Below are 24,336 nucleotides of genomic sequence, written 5' to 3' on the forward strand. Positions count from 1 at the left end.
GTTCACATCTGAACAAATGATTGACGGTATGCATGGGAACACAGTTTCAAATTCCATGTGAACTGTTAACTAATATTCTTGTAATTCATATTAAAGTGCAATTATGTCAACGAGTATATTTTTCCTATCAAGGGAAAAATTTTATGTCCAAGCTGCTTTCCTTAAGTCAATGTAAAAATAGAATATAAATCATTTAGTCAAAATGCAAGAACATTGTGCAAATTGTCTGTGTAAAAGTCAAGTCTTCCCTTGACCACATACACAAGTACTTTCACATTGCGTTCTGTATAATTTATTTCCTTTGAGGCAATGGCAATTACATAATCACCTGAGCAAAATGAGTTTGTTATTGACAAATGTGAGTTTGGTCATTGGTCCAATGGCATTTGTATTTATCAATGGCCCCACTTAGAGATGGAGTTATTTGTCTACTAGCTGAAGTGCCAGGCGTTGCGCAGGGAAATTCAATAAAATATTTATTTACATATTCCCTGCATAACAATCACAATATATATCACTCGATCACTCCCAGGAAAAACCCAGGCAGTGTTTTAGAACATATTCACTCAAGGCTTGAACACAGAGGTGTTATAATAAACCTGTGTAAAGCAATCTTTTTTTTTTACCTGTGTAAAAAACCAAAACAAATTACTACAACCTCAACATACGATCTTCACAAAACATAGTACTCGATTTCTTCTGGGGAAAAATGCACGCAGTGTATAAGCAAAAAACCCAATCATGACCTGAAGGCCAATTATCCGATATTAAGTTTGTTTTTAATTTTTTTATTCTCTTCATACAAACATAACCCTTGACCTTCCTCTGGATGAAAGAGGAGACCATGCAAAGTTTGGTTGCAATGGTTCCTGCAACATCCGAATGCATAATGAACAAACAAACAAACAAACAAACAAACAAACCCTTGGAGGGGCCTTGGAGGCCCACAAGGTTTTTTTTGTTGCAAAAACGATGCTGTACAATTTCTTTTTGGAATTAGCCTCATTTTCACCGACTTTCATGTTACACAAAATTCAGTGAAATAAATTTTTTTAAATGTCATTCAGGCTCGTGGGAAAATCTTCATTCTTCACTTATAACCCCAAAAATATGACACAAATTCAGGCCTGGTGCCTTTGAGGCCCCGCATAAATGTTGTTGTACTTCTGTTATATCATTATTTTCTTGATATGAGCCTCATTATATGCTCCTATAACTTGGTTACAAATAATTCAGTGACAAAAATATGAAAATTAAAAGACTTTACATGAATACATTCGTGGGGCCTCGGAGGCCCAATGGCTGCATAGGTGTAGGATTTTTGACAGTTGTGGACATACATTCTAAATAAAAGGATTAGTGAATCATATTTTTTGAGCAAATACTCCTCCATGATCCTCAACTTTTTAGAGAAGAAAAGTTGTAAAACCAAGAACAAAATTTTTTTTGGAAAAAAAAGAAAAAGAAGATTCATTACTTGTATAGGATTCTTCCAACTAATAGGATCAATGATTCATATTTTCTGTGCAAATACACATCCATGAGCATCGACCTGGATTGAAAAAGGATATGATAGAAAAAAAATCCATTAAAAAAAAAATACACAAATACATCCGTTGGGCCTCCGAGGCCCAATGGCTGCATTTATGTAGGATTTTTGACGCCTGCATCTAAGAGTTAAATTCATCCAAAATGGATACCTGCCTGTAATTCTGAAAAGCATCAAAGTTGGTGATCCTGGAATTGCTTGCATATAATGTACCATGGTCATTGGTCACATAATATTTTACACACTAAATACCCTATCATTAAGGTAAAAATCAATTGCAACAACATTAAAATCACCCTGATTCTTGATATTTAAAATAAAAAAAGAAAGCACAATAAAGCATCTGATGCTGTATTAATAAAATGGAACAAAGGTTTGTGGTGAATTTCTTTACAGTTTCACGATAATCTGAATCGTTTTATTAGCCTGTCTTAATTATAACAACGTTATTTTCCTTAAAGCCCCACCATCATATTGTCAAAGTTTAAGTCATGTCCCGCACGAGGCAAACATTACATATCTGGACATGTAAATCAAGAGTCATTTTGGAATGAAACAAGAATATTCTCAATCAAAATATGTATTGCAGTTGGTGCTGTCAGGAAGCCATGCTGAATTTGAGTCAATGCTCTTGCATCTGCTGTCTTGTGGATTTATTAGAAGGTGTTATGTCGACTAGAAGGTGGCCATTTCAAATTAAAGCTGTATTGGCAACAAATAATGGCTTTGAAGGGAAGTGTTAGGGGGGAGAGGGGGGAAGGAATTTCTTTCAGCAAAATTATCCCAAAAATTTATGAAACAAGCATTACGACTAGGTCCCCCGTCGGTGAAGTGATGAGTTGACAAAGTGGAAGACGCAAGGCGGCCATCTTGGATTTTGACGTGGCGACCAAATTTTCAATAGCGTTCTTCCTTATGCATAGATACACCCACACACCAGATTAGAAGTTAGTAGTTCGCTTATTTTTCAAGATATTCCGCTCACAAGGTTCAGACATACATGGCGGCGGCCATCTTGGATTTTGACGTGGGTTGCACCCACACACCAAATTAGAATTCGGTCCTTCGCTTACGCACGCACGCATGCACGTACACACGCATGCACGTACACACGCACGCACTCACGCCCGCACGCACGGACGAATGGACGCACGCACGCACAGACGGACGGACGCACGGACGGACGGACGCACATACGGACGGACGCACACACGAACGGAGGTGAAAACCATAGTCCCCCTTTCGCTCCGCGGTGCGACGGGGGACAATACGTGCGATCAGAAATGTAAAGTGGATACTTACCAGTAACCACACTATAAGAGACAATACTGCAGTTGAATACAAAGCGATATTCAGGAGATCCGCCAGAATGAATGTTGGTGCCAACTGACACAATTATTTTGAAAGGAAGCGGGAAGGCGGCAGGCAATGCACACGCGTGGCCGCCAATGTGACATCAGCCTGGATATTTATCAATACCACAAGGTGGAAGCACGCCTAGCCAGCGAGCTGCGGCTTTTGTCCAGCCAGTTATCACTGGTTATGTTATCAGTACCGCAAGCGGATATGCAGTCTATACAACAACAACAACAACAACAACAACAACAACAACCGCAAGGTAGAAGCATGCCTGTGTGCTGATGCCAGCGAGCTGCGGCTTTTGGCCAGCCAGTTATCGATCGTTATCTAAAATGCTAATCGTTATGCGTTATCTAAATGCTTTTGGGTCTCACCATCTGCCATGATCTTTCTTGAGAAAACCACATTTCCAAGCTGGCCTCCAAAGCCAGTCGCCGACTGGGCATCCTCCGTCATGCAAAGTCCTTCCTAGGCACACCTGAGCTCCTCACCACATACAAGGCTTTCATCCGCAGCTCAATGGAATACTGCTCTTCCCTTTGGGCCGGTGCTCCTGCCTCACACCTCGCTCGGCTACACGCTGTTGAAACCAAAGCTTTCAGAATCATTGGAATCTCCTGCGATGAAGCTAACTCCGAGGGCCTTTCACTCACTCACCGCAGGCAGGTTGGTGGTCTTTCTGTCTTCTACCGACTCCTCTCCGGCTTTGTTCCCCCAGCTCTCTCAGTGCTCTGTCCCCCAAATATTCCTACAGGTCGCACAAGATCTGCCTGCAACCCTCTTATGGTTAAACTGCCAAAATCTAGGCTCTCTGCTCACCTTCACTCTTTCATTCCCCTTTTCTCCCACCTCTGGAACAAACTCCCTCACTCCTTTCAATCCCACTCCTCCCTCCAGGTCTTTAAAACAGCTGTTCACCACCATCTCTTATCTTCCCCCATCCAAAACCTTGATCTTTTCTACCACCGCTAATTCACCCCAGATCCACTTTGTTTGAAATTCCAACTTCTTTCCTGGAAGTCCTTGCAGTGTCCATATGTTTTATACCTCTCCCACCTCCCCCCAAGCCCTCCCCCTCCCACATTTCTCCCGATGTCCCTGCTCTCAAATGTTGTGTTTGTGTCCTTCCCCCTCTCTCCCCATCTTGTCTACCGCTCCCCTTATTTTTTGTGTTTTATGTGTCGGTTTGACCTTTTGTGTGATTAATGTTAGCTCTTTCACGAGCCTCGATCTTGTATACAAAAAAAAAAATGCTGAACCAAGTTAAATATGTGGATTTATGGTAATAATCACTTCTTAACAAGTTAGTTTGTATGAACATAAACACTATTTATGCCCGTGATTTTCACGGGTTACCGCTAGTATATATATTAGTACTGTATCTGTAATTTGGTGCTCCAACCTCCAACCTAATGTGCGAGCGTCATGACGTCATCGCCACATATGTCCACATTGCCTGCCAAGCTCCGGAGGGGCCATCCAGCAGTGCGTCATTGTGGATGTTAAATTCAGATGCTGTCACCAGTGTATGCAGAACTCACAGTTACCGACCTGGTTTCGCCCTTATTGGGGCTTCATCAGGGCAACGCAGTGAGCCTTCCATACACTTGTGACTGAAAACCTTTCGGTTATAATATCAGTCATTATGCGACTTCATACCATCAGTGGGGAACTGTGAGTTTTGTGAGTGGGGAACCGAACCCAAAATTGAATCGGCTTGTTCTTGTCGCCTTACTAACTCATCCACCAAGTTTTGTCACAAGTCATCCACAACTTTTTGAAATATCATGCTATATATCGTTTTTGGCCCGACCACTCAATGGTGAAGAATTCACTTGGAAATTTAAAAAAACCTTGGATCCAGATCTGGATTTGAATCATCACCAAAATCGAATCACTTCATCATTGTCACACACCAAACCGGTCCACCAAGTTTCGTCCGAATCCATCCATAACTTTTTGAGATATTGTGCTATATATCAGTTTTAGCTCCATGTCTTAATGGTGAAGAATCACTTGGAGATTAAAAAATTATCTGATGCAGATCTGTATTCGGATATTCACCAAAATGTAATCATTTCGTCCTTGTCATAAAACTAGCCTCTCCACCAAATGTCGTCCGAACACAACTTTTTGAGATATTCTGTTCACAGACAGACAAACAGACAGACAGACAGACAGACAGACAGACAGAGACAGGGACGAAAACATAACCTCCATCCACCTTTGGTGGCGTTGGTAATCACAGGTCCACCGAAGCAGAAAATCATGTTTGGTTTCATGAGTAGATACGGCTTCACTTAACACTTATTTGTTGTTCTTTTCTTGAATAAATTAGTACGGCAGATAGGTCAAATATTTGGGAGAATTGTGACTTTGATGATACAAGCCACGAGAGTTGGCACACAGTTAGAGTATGCCCTCAGGAAGATATTTGGCTATAGGGCCATCGCAGATTTCTCCTGTGACAACAATGGCGGCCATTTTTCAAAATGGCCTCCATTGCTTGTTATTTTACATATATTTGGTACATTACTGTGTATAAACTGTTGTTGTGGTCATACAAGCTTGACATTTGACACATAATTAAAGACCCCTAACTATCGGGTTATCATATATTTGTCCTGTGACAACAATGTTTATAAAATGGCCGCCATTTATATGGTATATTATGGTATATGGTATTTGGTATATTAATTTGTATAAACTGTTGTTTGAATCATACAAGCATGGTATTTGGTACACAGTTAAATATTCTGACTATTAGAGTCATCACAGATGTGTCCAATAAAAATGGCGCCCAATTTTTAGTACGGCAAATAGGTGAAATATTTGGGAGAATTGTGACTGACGATACAAGCACGAGAGTTGGCACACAGTTGGAGTATGCCCTCAGGAAAATATTTGGCTATAGGGCCATCGCAGATTTGTCCTGTGACAACAATGGCGGCCATTTTTTTTTTTTTTAAGTCTCAAACTCCTGCCAATCACTCAATCATTGAGTGTGCACACTCAATCAAAAGTAATACGGTCTCAAAATCCTGCCAATCCTTTGGGCTACTCGTGGCACAAATGGTGGCACACAGAAGCCCTTAGGTGGTTCCTGTGGCAAGTCCTGGATTATTGGAGCTGCCAGTACCAATTCATTTTTTGGGCAGAGGTGGTCTGGGTAGCCATTGGCTTTCAATACCCATTTGAGATGCTTGATCTCTCTCCTGTTGTCCTCCAAGGTGGACGGTATATTCCTTGCCCTTTTTATGAGTGTATTCACCACAGCTCTTTTGTGGTGCAGTGGATGGCAAGACGTGAAATCGAGGTAACGGTTGGTCTGGGTGGGTTTCTTATACTTGGATTTTGTGGATTTTGGTGGATTTTGAGACCGGTTGGGGTGAGGGTTAACTATCAACCGATATACACCTTGGGATGTGCACTGACCAAGGTCAAAGACAAAATAATGACTGCACTGGTGTGGTATACACTATTCCATGTGACTGTGCACAGGTGTGGTATACACCAACAGGGCCAGGAGGCGAATACTGGAGGCATGGCACACTGAACAAACGAGGGCACCGTTGACAGAGGAGACTGTGGTGTTACCACAGACATACGGAACTCTAATTCATAAATACACCAGAGAGACACCGATGCTGGGAGGAGGACAAGGACAAAGTGGGACATAACCGACACAGGCGACAAGGATAACACAAGCACAATACACCGCCAAACATGCACAAAACACTTGCAACACAAGCCTGTCACGGGTCAATGGTCACGAGGTAATGCAACACAGCTTTGTGATTGGTTCACAGAATAGGCCCACCCCCTTCCCCCAGGTATATCTGAGAGGAGGTAAACAAGGGAATTACTCTTGATAAAGGCTAGTGGAGGCCCAGTGCACGCCGGGTGGCTGGCCGAAACGTTGAGTTTTTAAGACAAAACTATAGGTTGGAGAACAGTAGAATGGACGTATTGGATACAATTCCAAACCGCCATTCATTACTTTATATATATATATATATATATATATATATATATATATAATATATATATATATATATATATATATATATATATATATATATATATATATATATATATATATATATATATATATATATATATATATATATATATATAGTCACGTGAAAAAGTAGGTACACCCCATGTAAAGTTTTGACTTTTTCAACATATTTCAACATACAGCTATTTGATCTTCATTTCAACAATATTGATAGATAAAGGTGATATAATATAACAAATATCATGAAACATTTACATTTTGTAGTCCATTGTATAATTTAAATAAACATAAATGCAAATTTCGCATGTGGAAAAAGTAAGTACACCCCTACATTTATCACTACTTCAAATACCTAAAATTAGAATCAGGTGCACCAGCTCAAGTGCAAATGATTAGAACATCGTTAGAGAGGATCTTGGAGGAACCAGTCTTTTTAAACCTCAGACATTTAGTTTGGTTTCCTCTTTGTTGTTGAAGTGTGTGGCGTCACCATGCCTAGATCAAAAGAGCTCTCTGAGGCCTTCAGAAAGAAGGTTATAGATGCCTACGAGTCTGGGAAGGGATTCAAAAAGATCTCCAAACAATTTGAAATCAATCATTCGACTGTCCGGATGATCATCTACAAGTGGAGAAGATTCCAAACAACTGCTAACTTGTTCAGGCCAGGCCGCCCCAGCAAGTACAGCCCGAGAGCAGACGGCAAGATGCTGAAAGAAGTCTCTAAGAGCCCCAGAATGTCATCACGGGACCTACGGGTAGCTCTTGCCACTGTTGATGTCAAAGTGCACGAGTCTACCATGAGAAAGAGGCTGCACAAATTTGATCTACATGGGAGGTGTGCCAGGAGGAAACCTTTGCTGTCCAGAAAGAACATCAGGGCAAGACTAAAGTTTGCCAATGAACACTTTGGCAAAGACCAACACTTCTGGAACAATGTGCTCTGGACAGATGAGTCAAAGGTAGAGCTATTTGGCCACAGTACCAGAAGGCATGTTTGGCGAAAACCAAAGACAGCATTTGACCACAAGAACCTGATACCAACTGTAAAGCATGGTGGTGGAAATATTATGGTTTGGGGCAGCTTTGCTGCATCAGGGCCTGGGCAGCTCACCATCATAGAATCCACTATGAATTCTTCATTGTACCAGAGGGTGCTTGAGGATAATGTGAGGCCATCTGTCGGAAAGTTGAAGCTCAACCGAAGGTAGACCTTGCAACATGGCAATGACCCTGAACATACCAGTAAATCCACCAAGGAATGGCTGAAAAGAAAGAAATGGAGGGTTCTGGAATGGCCAAGTCAAAGCCCGGATCTAAATCCCATCAAGATGTTGTGGGGGGATTTGAAACGAGCTGTGCATGCAACAAAACCCTCAAACATCACACAGCTGATAGAATTCTGCATGGAGGAGTGGGCAAAAATTTCTCCCAGTCGATGTCAGAGACTGGTAGACAGTTATAAGAAACGCCTACTTGAGGTTGTTTCTGCCAAAGGGGGCAATACCACCTATTAGAGCCAAGGGTGTACTTACTTTTTCCACATGCGAAATTTGCATTTATGTTTATTTAAATTATACAATGGACTACAAAATGTAAATGTTTCATGATATTTGTTATATTATATCACCTTTATCTATCAATATTGTTGAAATGAAGATCAAATAGTTGTATGTTGAAATATGTTGAAAAAGTCAAAACTTTACATGGGGTGTACTTACTTTTTCACGTGACTGTACATATATATATATATTATGTTGAATCAGAAGAAAATTTACGATTTTTGTAACCTTGACGTTTGACCTTTTGGCCTCAAAAACAATAGGCCTCCAACTTGTCACTACCTCTACCAGGTGGTTAAATCTCATGAAGATCGGAGTAAAAATCTAACCTGTCAATGATTGACATAGACAGACAGACAAAGACAAAATAAAATGTACCATTTTTGCCCCACAAGCCCCAATTATGGATATAATTATAATAATTTAATTATGATAATAATTATTACGTGGATATGTGGATTATATTTATGTAATTATGTGCCTGGTATAAATCCCGTTCCCCTTCCCTGTCAAAAACGTTGGTCATAAGTCATTCGTGAAATGTTGTTGGGTTGACTATAGTATTCCTATTTGTGTATTTGTCTTTTCTTGTTTGACTTGAAATTTCCATTTTGTTTCTACTTCATTTTTAAGGCTGATATGAACAGTATTTTGAACCAACATGGTTGAAAATGGAACATTCTAATTTGTTTGCACATGGAAATCCATTCAAAATAAATATTATGAATCTCATTTAACCCAAGCACAGCAAATGCAGGAAGCAATCACAGGCATCTTTTGATCATGTGTAAGCATCACAATGATAGTACAAAGTGTACTGATGGCCTGGGAAGGTCGACACAAAAGTAGGAATTACAACGATGAGAGATGGTAGTCTTTCAATCCTTTAAAAAAAAAAAAAGTTCATTTTAATTGCTGAAAAGTTATATATCAATGGTTACATCTTTGAATAATATTTAATGAATGTAACTCTTGGTCAATACTCATTTATATTGTGTGATGTGGGTGAGTTGAGAATACGATCACTTACCCCACAAGTGATGTGGCTTGGTAGTGCGCGTACACCACTCAATTTGGACAGGGGCCGATTCTCAACATTACGAAATTTCAGCCTCGTTTTGATGACATTCTCAGCATCGGAGAGAGGGCTTTGATTCTTAGCTGTCATGACATAAGGAAATCAGTGAGATGATAAACTGTGCACATATTTTTCAGAGAAAGTGTCTCTACTTTGATCAAAAGCAAAACAAAAATGAGAGTATTAATCATTACAGGCCTACCTACCATCACTTAAAACTTTCATTCTCACAAAAAGATGTTTTTCTTGAAAATGGATGCTTTTTTATATTTTTTATGCCTCCGCCGAAAAGTCGCCGGAGGGCATTATGTTTTCGGGTTGTCCGTCCGTCCTTCCGTCCTTCCGTCCAAGTACGGGCTAAACCTCGTTTTTCTCAGCAACCATATGTCCGATTGAGACGAAACTTTCAGGGTAGGAGTGACACACATGCAGAATGTTTTTATGATAATTGTGACGTCAGAGGTCACGTGGTATGGCAGCCATCTTGAATTAAAAGCAAATAATTAAAAAATATTTGTCGGAAACCGCTGAATGGAAAAATTTGAAACTTGGCACATTGTCAAGTATTTCCAATAGGGAACAAAAGCATGATAATGGTGACATCATAGTTGAAGTGATATACCAGCCAAAGATGTTTAATAATCAAATCCCTTGTCCTAAAAATCAGAAATTACATGGGCATGACCCATTTGTATTGAAATATTAAATTTATGACATCATAGGTCACATGGTTTGGCAGCCATATTGCATTGCAGGAAAATATTAAATAATTTTATCTCTGAAACTACTCACCCTATTGATGCAAAAAATTTACAAATATCATCTAATAACAGTTGCATATAGTTTGAAAATGATGATGTCATAGGTCACGTGGTTTGGCAGCCATCTTGGATAGAAAAACGAAACTTATCCGATCAACACGAAACTTCACAAGCATGATCCCCTACCCATACATATGCAGAGTGATGGCATCTACCCGTTGTGGGACTATGCGGAGGCATATTGGCGACACAGTCACATTGTTCTCGATAAAATATGGACCCTTCCTATAAAAAAGAAACTTCATTTGCATTGATGCAAGTCAATTTATTTTCTCATATCTAATTAAAACGGCACTGCAGAATTGTCACCCATTATCAATAATTATTGTTTTTGGCAGCAATTGGGCCAATAAGTCACAGAGTAAGTCAATGGGCATCGACAACGCAAACCAATCCAATCCAAGCCAGCCAATTTCCTTGTGTGACTAAATAATTTATTAATCTTGTTTCACAATGTGCTTCTCATGAACATATTTCGTTACTCTTGAGCCAAAGGATATTTTCCATCTGGTTTAAACACATTTTCTTTTACAATTGAAACCCATCTTGTTGAGATACTGATCAACCTGCTGCAACCACAAGGCACGTGCTCAGCCCGATGGCTTCCTCCGCTCATGAGGCTCCCTCACTGAAAGAATCTGGTGAAAAGGATCAGAGTCAGGAAAATGAGCCACATGTTCACACGGCAGCAGCTGATGCTCATAGACTATACAGGTAAAAAATGTCATCTTGGTTTCTCTCAAACAAATCCAACCAGTGATAGCCAAGGATTCTCTGAAGAGACCTGGCACCGAATAGAGTTAAGTCTTTGTCTCAGTCTCACATCTGGAAACACCAAAGACTTAAAGACTCAGACTTTTGTCCTCCAGGATAGGTACCAACAGCGCCACGTCCATCTAGTGAATCAATGACTCCCCAGGCTCGACCCAGACATTTATTGACCTCTAGCTCACAACATGCGGAGGCATGAATATCACTGCCAAGGTATGTGAATGTGACCTCAAAAACCTCACCACAGGCAGGTACAGACAAGATATCCAGTATGTTAAAATGCCTGGAGATTAGTCTTGACCCAGGAGATCCGAAATCCCAGTGGCTCAGACTCCTCATTGAGCACCTTGAGGGCCCCTGTCAGGATTTCCAGAGTTTCTGCGAGGATGACTGCATCATCTGTGAAATCAAGGTCAGAGATCTTGACATTCTCAAATGATTCACCACAGTTAGATTCGCTGACATCCTCCCCGTAAAAGTGTGGGGGCCAGTACACATCTCTGATGAACTCCAGTGACAACTGAAATAAGTCAGAGATGGAACCACCATACCTCACAGCACTATCAATATCGGAGTATAGTTCAGACATCAGATCGATCAGCTTTGGTGGCACATCATGAAGACTGAAGATCCTCCAATGGGCATCCAGATTCACTGAATCGAATGCTTGACCTATCACTCGTGAATCTGATACACACCTAATGGTAAATGTATCTTTTTTTTCTTTTTTCTTTTTTTCTCTGTCTCTGTCTGTCTCTGTCTCTGTCTCTGTCTCTCTCTCTCTCTCTCTCGCGCCCCCTGCTGGTCGTTTGCATGCTGGTTGTACTGTCATGGCGTCTGCTTGTGGAGGCCTGTGAGTGCTCTGTGTTGTTGCTCCATTCCCCCCCCCCCCCCCCCGTTTTCCCCCCTCTGTGTCCTTGTACCTGTTCGTGGAGTCTTCCTGGTGATTCCCATATACGTTGAGACGGGAGAGAGAGCCGGAGAGCACAGGGTGATCGCTGGTAAGGGTTCGCCGTTTTTGGGCGTCGCCCGATCGGTGTTTGCTCCTTCATCTTAAACCTCTATTTCCTTTTTTTCCTTTCGTTTATCCTTCCTTCAGTTTGTTTTGTTGCCTCCCTTTTCCGAAGTTAGGGAAATCGGAGAGCTCTGATTACTTCCCATTCCCGGAGTTCGGGTAGGGAAGATTATATTATATATTCACCCTCCCCGAGTTGGGGAGGGGTTGTAAGTGCAGCTGTTCCAGCATTGGCAGCTGCACTATCTCGATTTACGGCCTTTCAGAGCCTGACCCGTAAGCACGGGTTCTTTTGTGTACCTCCGGAACGTGAGGTTAGTGTCGAGGACGTTGTCCTCGCAACCGGTCGTGTTGTCGGGATCGACAAGGTTGTTGCCGCTTCGCGGATGAACAAGCGGATCGTTATTTTTTTGTCCGACGTGGATTGTGTCCCACAAATTGTCGAACAGGGTTTGACAATCGATCCAGATTTATTTGTAATGATTTCCCCACTAGATAGCCCAGCGATAAAAGTCGTGATATCAAATTGCCCCCCATTTGTATCCGACGATGTACTAATTAAAGAGTTATCCCGATACGGTACCATCGTGTCTCGTATCTCCATGATTCCCTTTGGGTCACGAAACAACGATTTAAGGCACGTGGTTTCATTCCGGCGGCAAGTGTTTATGATTTTAAAAAATTCCCAGAAGGATTTAAACCTTATAATAAAATTAAAACATCAACAGAACGAATATACAGTGTACGTGTCCACCAACGTTCTAAAATGTTTTGGCTGCGGACAATTTGGGCATGTTAAGCATGACTGCCCCCGAAAAGAGAATTCTCCACAAGTGCAACCTCCCCTCCGAACCGGGAATAAGCAACCCCCCCACCTTCCCACCACCGGTCCAAACCCTTCCACCACTGACCCAAGCCTTCCCACCACCGAACCAAGCCCTCCCGCCGCCGAACCAAGCTCTCCCACCACCGACCCGAACCTTCCCACCATCGACCCAAGCCTTACCACCACTGATCCCAATCTGTCCACCACCGACCCAAGCCCTCTTACCACCAATCCAAACCCCCCCGCCGTACCCCCTTCCCCTCCCCTTGAAACAGGGGCCCCTCCCTCTACTGAAGGATCTAATTGCAGCCATCTCCTGTTAACTATAGATCTCACCCCCCAGGCGACATCGTCCAATCACAGCTTGTTGCCTGCTATAACTGATCCTACCTCTCCCGCCGTGGTAGCCGATGGGAATCCCCTCCCGATGATCACGTCCTCCCTCCCCCCTCCCCCCCCCCCCTCCCCCCAAACCCTTGCAATCTCTTCCCACTAACCAGGACGAGTTTCAATTAGTCTGCCCAAAAGGAAAAAGACATCTGCAAACAACAGATGAAAACGGTCATCTCTTTAAAAAACCTACAACTGAAAACCGACAGCCCCCCCTCTCTGGCCTAGATTTGTCCCTCGTCACAGAAAATCGTTTCTCGGTATTGGAGGACATAGATGTGGATGAATCCTCGCCCTTGTCTACTGACCTAGAAACTGATATGGTTGAACCGCAAAAATTAGTACCCCCCCCCCTGCTCCCCTGAAGATGCCCTCCCCGTCCCCCCCCCTCTATGGACTATGCCCCATCCGATAACGTGGAGGGATGTGATGACGGTGAGGAGATAAATGATGAAAACCAGTGTGACACACCATCTGAGCCATCTGATATAGATGACTCTGTTAGTGAATGTGGTAGCCTCAAGGAAGAAGAAATCCCTCCAATCCCTCCCTCCGAGATAAAAAGGTTTCTTAAGGACACATTCCGAAAAAGGAATGTTGTAATAGAAACCTTTTTTCCGGAGCTACCTGATTTTATTCATTCCGCTAGACTGATGGTAAAACGGCCCCACGTTTTTAATTTCAATTCCTCCCAACGTCACCGTTTAAAGAAGTGGTCGCAAAAAGCTAAGAATGAACTGCTATCAAAAAATTGAGTGGTGGTCACTCCTCCTTATAGCTGTAATGAGTTTTTCCATTTGTAGCTTGAATATTAACGGAGGATGTAGCTCTGTCCGCAAAGTTCAAGTAAGGGATTTTTTATTACAGAAGAAAGTTGACATTGCCCTCTTACAAGAGACCCATGCCAACGACTACTGTGTCGCAGAGTGGTGTAGGCTCTTCCCCGGCCTGTCCTTCTTTAGTAACGGTGACTCCCGCAAAGGCGGTGTCGCAATAATTCTTAGCCCCTCCTTTTCGCCTTCATCGCTTAAATTCGACGAAATACACAAGGGATCCCTAGCATCCCTAGAATTCCACTACTGTGGAAAATTCTATACTATTTTTAATATCTATGCCCCAAGTACGCCTGTAGCTCGGCGAGTTTTTTTTAATGACCTTGGGACACACCTAACGTCCCTCGACAGCCAAAACGCCCTAAAAAACCGAGACAATCATGTTTGTATTGGTGGAGATTTTAACTGCACCCTTCAACCCCAACTAGACAGGAACAGTGCAGAGCCCCATCCTGCCTCCACAATCCCTCTCACCAAATTTTTAAAACAAATGAATTTGACAGATATATGGCGGGTACAGCACCCATCAATCAGGCAATACACATGGTGTCGATGCATTCAGGGTAATATTGTACTTGCTCGCTTGGACAAGTTTTATATTAATCCTCCACTTGAACGCCTCGTTCTGTCATCCAAAATTTGCCCATCAGGATTCTCGGACCACAGCGCAACATTTCTCAAAATTTCTGCCCCCTGCCCGAAACACAAGAGTGCTTTTTGGAAATTTAATAACAACTTACTTGATGATAGTACCTTTAAGGACATTTTTCCAGAAATTTGGAATATTCTGGTCGCCTCCCAAGGGAATTTCTCAAACCTCAGACAATGGTGGGATAATGCCAAAACGCACATCAGACTATTCTGCCAACAATATCGTGCGTATGGTGTTCAAGAGGAAAGAAAAACCACAACCTTACTTGAAAATGAAATCCTGGAATTACAGGAACAGCTTCAGGGAACCGCAAGTGTGAGCTACCAGGGAATGAGGCAACAAATCCATGGAAAAACGGCCTTACTGAATTCCATATCCGAAAGGCGAGCACAAAATGCTTTATTGCGCCTGAAGATGAGGTACATACACGACCTTGATGCTCCAACCAAATTCTTCTTCAGCCTTAAAAGGGGGGCCTCTTCGTCAATGATTACACGCTTGCTCCATGATGGGGAACTCCTTTATGAAGATGGCAGAATCAGGGAATGTGCCCGGAAACATTTTAAACAACGGTTTATGCGGCATGACATTAACCAGGATGCAATATCGGAACTTGTTTCTAACCTTCCAACATTGGCGGAGGATCAGAAGCAGCAGTTGGAGGATCCTCTTAGGTTACCTGAGCTCACCGCTGCCTTGAAGGCCTTAGAACCTGATAAAGCCCCTGGACTGGATGGGCTGACAAGTGAATTTTTCCAGTTTTTTTGGGACACCATTGGACCTCACCTACTGCGGGTATTGAATGAATGTTTAGAGGATGGACAACTGCCGTGGAGTTGCCGGAGAGCAGTCACCACCTTAATTCCTAAGAAAGCGGACACTCAACTTATCGAGAACTGGCGTCCTATTTCTGTTTTATGTACGGATTATAAAATTTTAGCCAAAGCCTTGTCTAATCGAATGAAACCTTTTATGAATGTACTAATAGGAGAACATCAATCCTTTTGTATTCCTGGACGTACTATTTTTAATAATATCTTTCTTATCCGTGATACCATTCGGTTTTGTAACAATTTTAATATGAATGTTGGTCTGTTTTTTATTGACCAAGGAAAAGCCTTTGACTGTATTGACCACATGTACCTTTTTAGAGTTTTAGAGAATTTTGGGTTTGGACCTATTTTTATCTCGTACGTTAAACTTTTGTATTGTAATATATCCAGTGTTCTTAAAATTAATCAAGTATTGTGTAGCCCCATTGCTGTACAACGGGGAGTACGGCAAGGTTGCCCGCTATCTGGACTTTTATACTCTCTTGCCATCGAACCTCTTCTGCTCCAATTACGTACGCACATTTCTGGCTTCACTGGATCAATTCTTACCACACCGCTAAAAGTCTCTGCCTATGCAGATGATGTCTGTATTTATATAAAAAATAGTGCTGACGTCACTGCGGTGGCTCAAGCACTAAAAACATATTGTCAGGCTTGTTCAGGCCAGGTAAACTGGAAGAAGAGTGAAGCCCTTTGGATAGGACCTGGAGATTGCCCGCCAATTGTCCTACCAGGAGGAGTGAACTGGCAGAAAAGTGGCATTAAATATCTCGGTATTTTCCTCGGAGACAACACCTTTGAGCAACAGAACTGGGTGGGATTACCAGACAAGGTAATGGCAAAACTGGCCCGCTGGAAAGGACTTCTTTTTCAACTTTCGTACCGCGGAAGAACTCTCGTCATTAACAATCTTGTCGCCTCTATGCTATGGCATAAGATGATATGCCTACAACCGCCCGGGAGCCTTCTTATTACACTGCAAAAGAGCATTGTCGACTTTTTCTGGAGCGGGAAACACTGGCTCCAACCCCCCGTGGCATACTTACCACTCACTGAAGGTGGCCAAGGTCTTATTGATATCCGCAGCCGGATTATGGTCTTCCGGCTTCATATCGTGCGCCAACTTGTATATGGAGATGAAGCCCTACTCTGGAGGCCTCTGGCTAACTGCATATTACAGCTTACATGCAAGCTGGGTTACGACCGAGAACTTTTCTTGATGAACCCTCATCAAATCGATTCATCCTTGCTGCCCACCTTTTACCAAGGGGTGATGAACGCCTGGCAAGCCCTGTCCTTTTCCCGTGAAATGGCAACATACAACATGGAAATGTTGATGAATGAGCCCCTATGCTACAACCCCTTCCTGGAAAACAGCTTGAATAATAGGGGACTCGTTCAACGCTTTGTTGATGCCAAGCTGCTGCGAGTGAAAGACCTCATGACAGAGTCTGGGAGCTACCGGCTGAGTGCTGCCGCTGTGGCACAAAAAACCGGAATAAAATCTGTCAGGATCATCTCTCGGTTCCTTCAAGGGATATCCACAACGTATCGTAATACCTGCGAGGAACTTGGCCCTTCCCCCGAGGAAACAGCGGGTGACTTCCCCAAACTCCTAGTCTTCAGCCCGCCACTTAATCTGTCCCCTGGCCTGAACAGCCCTGATGATACTGCATTATCCCTTCCCGCCTTTCCAAAGAAAACTTTGTACAACGCGTACGTTAAAATTTTATACGCAAAAACATTTTCTGGGCACCCGAGGCTTCGATGGCGGGATGTTTTACCCCCAATACCCCCCAATTGCCCCAATTGGCGAAGTTTTTATCTTTTGCCTACTCCAAAGTATGTTGGAGATATTCAATGGAAACTTGTACACTGGATTTTACCTTATAATGTTTTACTGAACCGGTTTTCTACTGCTAACTCTAATCTATGCCCTTTCTGTGCATCCATTGAAACCCTACCGCATATATACCTTGAGTGTGAACGATTGCAACCTCTTTTTACATTCCTTCAGGAACGCTTTGTGAAGCTTGGTTCCCTCTTCAATCACAATGTTTTTATTTATGGTGTTTTAGGACCGTCTTCCCTTAGAAATGTGGTTTTAATGAATTTTTTAATTGGCCAGGCCAAGTTTGCAATTTATAAATCCAGAAAGAAAAAAATGGGAAACGCTTCTGACTCGTCATATGATGTACTGCTCACCTTTAAGTTCACCTTTAAGTTCACCTTCACCTTTAAGCTCACCTGTTCACTTCCGCTTCCGGTCCGGTCTGGTGAGGACACTGGCGTTACTTGTTCGCCGCTTCTCCGACTGGGCCATTGTACATAGTTTGCTTTTCTGGTGGTCGTGGCGGATTTTTGACCGTTGGGTCTGCCCTCTGCTCGGTCCCGGCTCTGCTCCTGGCTTCGCCTGCCCGGCTCCTCCACTGTTTCCTCAGGCCCGCTCCCGTTGTTTGTGGCCGTTGTTTGCGGCGGTGGCTGTTTGCCGCTGTGGTCTTGATTAGCGGCTGCAGTCGTTTGCCGCTGCGTTTGCCGCTGCGTTCGCCGCTTTGCCTCCTCGACCTTGGCCTCGTACTCGTCCCTTCGCTCCTGCCTGGCATGGCTCTGAGGTACTCCGCCGCAAGGCTTCTTCTGCTCAATACCCGCTCCACCCCATCATGCATCTCTGCCATCAAATCAAATGGACTCCTCCGACGACCCAGGTACATTCACCGTGGCTCCGGTCGTAAGTTTGTTTATTTGCAATCAGATCACTCCATCCCCGTCCTCTGGTCGGCTCAGCGCACTCTCACTCTTCGTCCCAGCACACCTGGTCACAGCAACCCACACGATCGCACCTCCTGCCTACGAACCCTGGCTAAATCACCTGAATTCATCCCTGCTGTTCAAAACAACATCAAGCTCACCCTGTTCAACACCCGGTCCCTCAACAACAAATGCCTCATCCTGAACGAATACATCCTGGATAACAAACTGGACTTTCTCTGTCTCACCGAAACCTGGCAACAACCTCTGGACTACTACACACTTAACCTCACCACACCCAATGGATATTCCTACGTCAATAAACCACGCTCGGAGGGCCGAGGTGGTGGAATTGCCGTTATCCACCGTCAAGACATCAAGACCAACCTCATCTCCATCTCATCTGCTCCATCATTTGAACACCTGGCTTTAAAACTCTCTGGTCACACGCAGTCAGTCATGGCTGTCGTCTACCGCCCTCCCAAACCACACCCATCATTCCTGTCTGACTTCTCCTACTTTCTGACCCAGCTATGTTCCCTCTCCCCCTCAATCCTCCTCCTTGGTGATTTCAATATCCACATGGACTCCACTGACTCCACAATAACCACTGACTTCACTGATTTACTCACCTGCTTTAACCTCACTCAACATGTCGACTTTCCTACCCATATCCGTGGTCACATTTTGGACCTTGTCTGCTCCACTGGATTAAGTTTGCACCATCTCTATGGCTCCGACCTCACCCTCTCTGACCACTTAGCCATCACTCTGACCATCAACATCCCCGCCCCAACACCAAGGCATTATCGCACAATCAACTTCCGTAAGCTAAACGCTCTTTCACCTACCTCATTCTCATCCACCCTCTCTGAAAAAATGTCCACTTCTCCCTTCATTGACCTCCACACCCCTTCCGACCTCACTGACTACTACAACCACACTCTCTCCTCCTGCCTTGACCAGCTTGCACCTGTAAAAACCAAAACAGTTTCTTTCACCCATTCTGCTCCCTGGTTTACCCCTGAACTCCACCTGATGAAAACTCGTGCTCGCCAACTTGAAAGACTCCGCAATAAAACGGGTCTCACAGTTCACTCCCAAGCCTACAAGGACCACATACAACACTACAAAGATGCCCTCTCCCGCGCCCGCTCTGCCTACTACTCTCAAATTATCCACTCTGGCTCCGGAAACCCAAAAGCACTCTTCTCGACAATAAACAAACTCCTCCGCCCCCTGAACACCACCACCCAGTCATTCACAGTGGACAACTGCATCTCCTTCCTCTCTTTCTTCCAACGCAAAATTGACAACATCTACAACAGCTTGACCACCGCCGCACCCGCTCCCCCTCCAACCACCTGCCCCCCCTTGTCCTGCCATCCCCTGTCTCGGTTCTCCCCAATCTCCCCTACTGACCTCTCTGAACTCCTCATAGGAATGAAAACTGCCACCTGCACTCTTGACCCCATCCCCTCCAGCTTTGTCAAAGCCTCCCTCCCTGCTCTCTCTCCACTTATCATTGCAACAATAAACTCCTCCCTGTCTACAGGCATCGTCCCACCTTCCCTCAAAATTGCTGCTGTTACCCCCATTCTAAAAAAACCTGGTCTAAACCCTGACACCCTAAACAACTTCAGACCCATCTCCAACCTACCCTTTCTGTCAAAAGTTTTGGAACGCGCTGTAGCCACTCAACTCAAACATCATCTCTCTGCCAATAACCTGTATGAAACATTCCAATCCGGATTCCGCTCCAACCACAGTACTGAAACTGCTCTCCTCAAAATCACCAACGACCTTCTCCTCTCCTTTGACGCTGGCAACCTCAACATTCTCGTCCTCCTCGACCTCAGCGCTGCCTTTGACACCATCGATCACACTATCCTCCTCACCCGACTTGAATCCACCTTTAACGTTACCGGCACTGCCCACTCTTGGATTAAATCATACCTCTCTGACAGATGCCAGTTCATCTCCATCAATAACTGCAAATCCCCCACTGCTCCCCTCCCCCAAGGTGTCCCCCAAGGTTCAGTTCTTGGCCCCCTCCTCTTCATCCTTTACCTGTCCCCGCTCGGTCACTTAATCCGCCGTCATGGTCTCCAATTCCCTTGCTTCGCCGATGACATCCAGCTTTTCATCTCCACCAAGTCCGTCTCCACCGACACCCACTCTATCCTGACAAACTGCATCACTGAAATAAAATCCTGGCTTCAAATCAACTTCCTCAAGCTTAACTGTGATAAATCTGAAATAATCATCATTGGCCCAAAAACGCTCACAAAATCCACCCATAACTTTGCCCTCAACATCGACGGTATCCCAGTATCCACCTCCCCTCACATCCGGAATCTTGGCGTCATCTTTGACCAAACCCTTTCCTTCGACAAATACACTAAACAGATCACAAAGTCAGCCTTCTTTCACCTGAAAAACATTGCCCGTCTCCGCTCATCCCTCTCCTCCACGGCTGCAGAAACCCTCATCCACGCCTTCATCACCTCCCGTCTGGACTACTGCAATAGCCTCCTCTATGGTTCACCCTCAAAAATCACCAATAAACTCCAATACATTCAGAACTCCGCTGCCCGTCTACTCACCCATTCCCGGACCCGTGACCACATCACCCCCGTCCTTTACAAGCTTCACTGGCTCCCCATCCCCCAGAGAATCCAGTACAAAATCCTCCTCTTGACATACAAAGCCCTCCATAACCTGGCCCCATCCTACCTGGCTGACCTCCTCTCCAGACACACTCCCACCCGCAACCTCCGCTCTGCTGGTACCAACCTCCTGACCCCCTCCATCCGGACCAAATTCAGATCCTGGGGGGACAGGGCCTTCTCCATCGCTGCTCCCACCCTCTGGAACTCACTACCTCACACCATCAGAGACTCCTCCTCACTCACCACATTCAAAACATCACTAAAGACCCACCTGTTCAACACTGCATTCAACATTCAACCCACAGCATTTAACCCCTGACTATCTCTTCTCCTTCTCCCTCCTTTTGCTTTAAATATTTCCCTATTGATTCTTGTCTTTTTGCAATTGTTGTTTTCATGTATTGTTATGCATTATGTTTGCCACTCTGTCAAAGCGCCTTTGGGCTTCTGGAAAAGCGCTATACAAAATAAATGAATTATTATTATTATTATTATTTAAGGCTCTTGTAAATGCAAGACTAAAGCTAGAGAACCGGTTTTTTAAAATGAACAAGAATTTAACATGTTTTAAAGAAAAGTGGGTTTTTAATGATGTCATATGCACACTTGATGATGATGATTTGATAATAATTTTTCCTTGAGACCATTTTTATTGTGCTTTGTTTCTTTATGACTGAACATTACTGATTTTTTGTACTCTTGTAATAAAAGGAAGAAACAGTCAGTCTCTCTCTCTCGCTCTCTCTCTCCCCTCCCACTTTGCACAGCTGTCGCTCGCTTAGCACGCACGTGCGATTGCCAGGTCTGTTGCTCAGTCACTGGCGGTACGTGCTGTCTCGTGTTGCTTTTTTCCTTTCTTCCTCCCTTTTGGTCCTTTCTGCTGTCCGAGTGTCGGTGTCCCTTTCTATCGTCTTGTCGACTGAGCGAGAGAGGGAGAGACAGCGCAGTTAAAGTTATCCGCTTTAGGTGGTTAACGGGATTTATTTATTTATTTCCCAGTTATTGTTGTTGTTGTTGTTTTTTTCATTTATTTAGGCTTTATAAACCTTTGTACCATTTATTGGTTATTTTTTTCGTTTAGTTACTTCAAATGGCTAGCAAGAATAGTCGAAGTAATGCCGGTCGTGACGCCGATGAGGGGTTAACAGATGAACACGGCATGTGTTTTGTCCCACCGGAAGATGTCTCGCTGGAGGAGACGCTCCTCGCAATCGGAGAATTGATCGGTTGTGAGAACATACGGGCAGCGTCCCGAATGCACCACAAGGTGGTTGTTTTCGTTTCACGTGTCCATTTCGCACGCATCGTCGTGCAGAACGGAATCACCTTGGGCAATGACCAGTTTGTTCCGGTTTCGCCATGGAACACTCCGGCCTCGAAGGTAATACTATCAAACGTTCTACCGACGCTGTCTAATGAGGAAATTCTTCAGAAGCTCGGTCAGTACGGCACTGTGGTGTCGAGAATTATCCAAGCCTCCATTCGCACCACAGACGGGAAGCTTAAGCATATCGAAACGTTTAGACGGTTTTGTTATGTTGTTTTGAAGGATGGTTTGACGCAATTGAATGTCTCTCTCGTTTTTAAGTCGTCAAAACGTGAGCACAGGATTTTTGCGGCAACGGAGAGGTTGATTTGTTACGGGTGTGGTGTACATGGACACACTCGGCAGTATTGTCCTGATGGGGAGAAAACGTATGCCTCAGCAGCCGGACCAGCCCCACCCGTGACCATTACGGAGGATTCTATAGATGTTTCGTCTTCAGTGCGGGAATCTACATCGGACCATCAAGGTACGGCTAAGAGTGGTGCTGATGAGACCCATACGGATGTGCTTCGTGTAAGCGATGAGTCATCCAGTACAGCTGGCCATCGTGCAACCGATGAGTCAGCAAATGTAAGGGAGAAGCCTCTACCTGTAGAGGGAATGTTTTGTGAGGAGCAGCAGATTGTAGATGCGGCGTCTCGGAAAAATTTGAAACGGTCACTTGTAAGTGCGAGGAATGAGGACAAAGGTGTTAAAGTGTTGGTGGTGCAGACAGGAAGCAGTTTAAACGATTCAGACAGTCCTTCACATGAAGATCAGCAAGGTGGTGAAACTATGGCTGACATGATACCACCTGCTCAGGATGAAGGGGAACTTTTTCCTGAAGGTTGTAAATCAACCTGTGAAACCGAACAGCCTACTGATGACCATATCAATTCTAATGGGGAATGCAAAATACCCATTACTACTAATAACGACTCCTCCCCCCCCCCCCCCCCATTGCAATGATGCATGAGGATGAAGAGGATGAATAACCTAAGGTAGATGGGGATGGAACAGGTGTTTCTGTACAGGTTCAGGAGGAACTCATTACTAGCGTCACGGAGGGAATTCTAACTACAGAGACACTGATCGGCCATGAGGAACCAGTGGCAATGGTTGACAGGGCTCCCCCCCCTCAGGAGGAAGTGCAGCCTTTGGAGATCTCAAAAGAAAATATTGTCAGATTTTTGAAGGAAACTTTCAGACAAAGGCATGTACGAATTAAGGATCATTTTCCTAATATCCAGGCCTTCCTTGCAGCCGCAAAACCTTTGCTGCAAAGGAGTGAGCATGTGGAAATCTCCGAACCTGAATTTCAGTGGCTGAGGAAATCCATCACGAAGGCAAACAAGGAATTAATTGAGGAAGAGGACTTCACCCCCTAGAAGAATCAACCATGGAACTAAATGTTGTATCCTTAAATATAAATGGGGGTCGTGCCCCCTTACAGAGGGTGCAAACCATTCAAGCGGTTGGAAAAGAAAAGGCTGACATTATTCTCTTACAAGAGACCCACGCTACTAGTGCTCAAGTAGCCGATTGGGGGAAACTTTTTAAAGGGCAATGGTGGCTAAGTGGGTTCCCTACACCTCGGGCCGGTGTTGCCATTTGCCTAAGTCACAAGATTTGTGCTCAACAGGTTTCATTTAAAGAAATCTATAAAGGGCATTTGATCTCCGTAGATTTTCTTTATAATACCCAAAAGATTATCGTAGTGAATGTTTATGCACCGTGTGACCCAATGGAGAGGAAAATTTTCTTTTCCACTCTGCGGGATTTTGTAAAAACTCTGGACCCAACAGCCTTTATCTGTATCGCGGGAGATTTTAATTGCACAATTTGTCCGTCAATTGATAGGAATGGTCATGAGCCTCATGTTGCCTCTACAAAAGCTCTAGAG

The 24,336-nt window shown here is 44.0% G+C and overlaps 1 protein-coding gene across 2 annotated transcripts in view; it reads right to left on the reverse strand.

Moving 5' to 3' along the window:
• The window catches only part of LOC137415684 (uncharacterized), a 403,425-nt gene that overhangs the window by 305,243 nt on the left and 73,846 nt on the right, over window positions 1-24,336 (reverse strand). For both annotated transcript variants that reach the window (XM_078783187.1, XM_078783188.1), the window contains exon 2: window positions 9,519-9,649. The gene's annotated coding sequence lies outside the window, so the exon portion shown is untranslated. The remainder of the gene's footprint in view (window positions 1-9,518; window positions 9,650-24,336) is intronic.

The sequence above is a fragment of the Myxine glutinosa genome, chromosome 8, assembly GCF_964187855.1.
Source record: "Myxine glutinosa chromosome 8, kmMyxGlut1.1, whole genome shotgun sequence".
NCBI classification, from domain to species: domain Eukaryota; kingdom Metazoa; phylum Chordata; class Myxini; order Myxiniformes; family Myxinidae; genus Myxine; species Myxine glutinosa.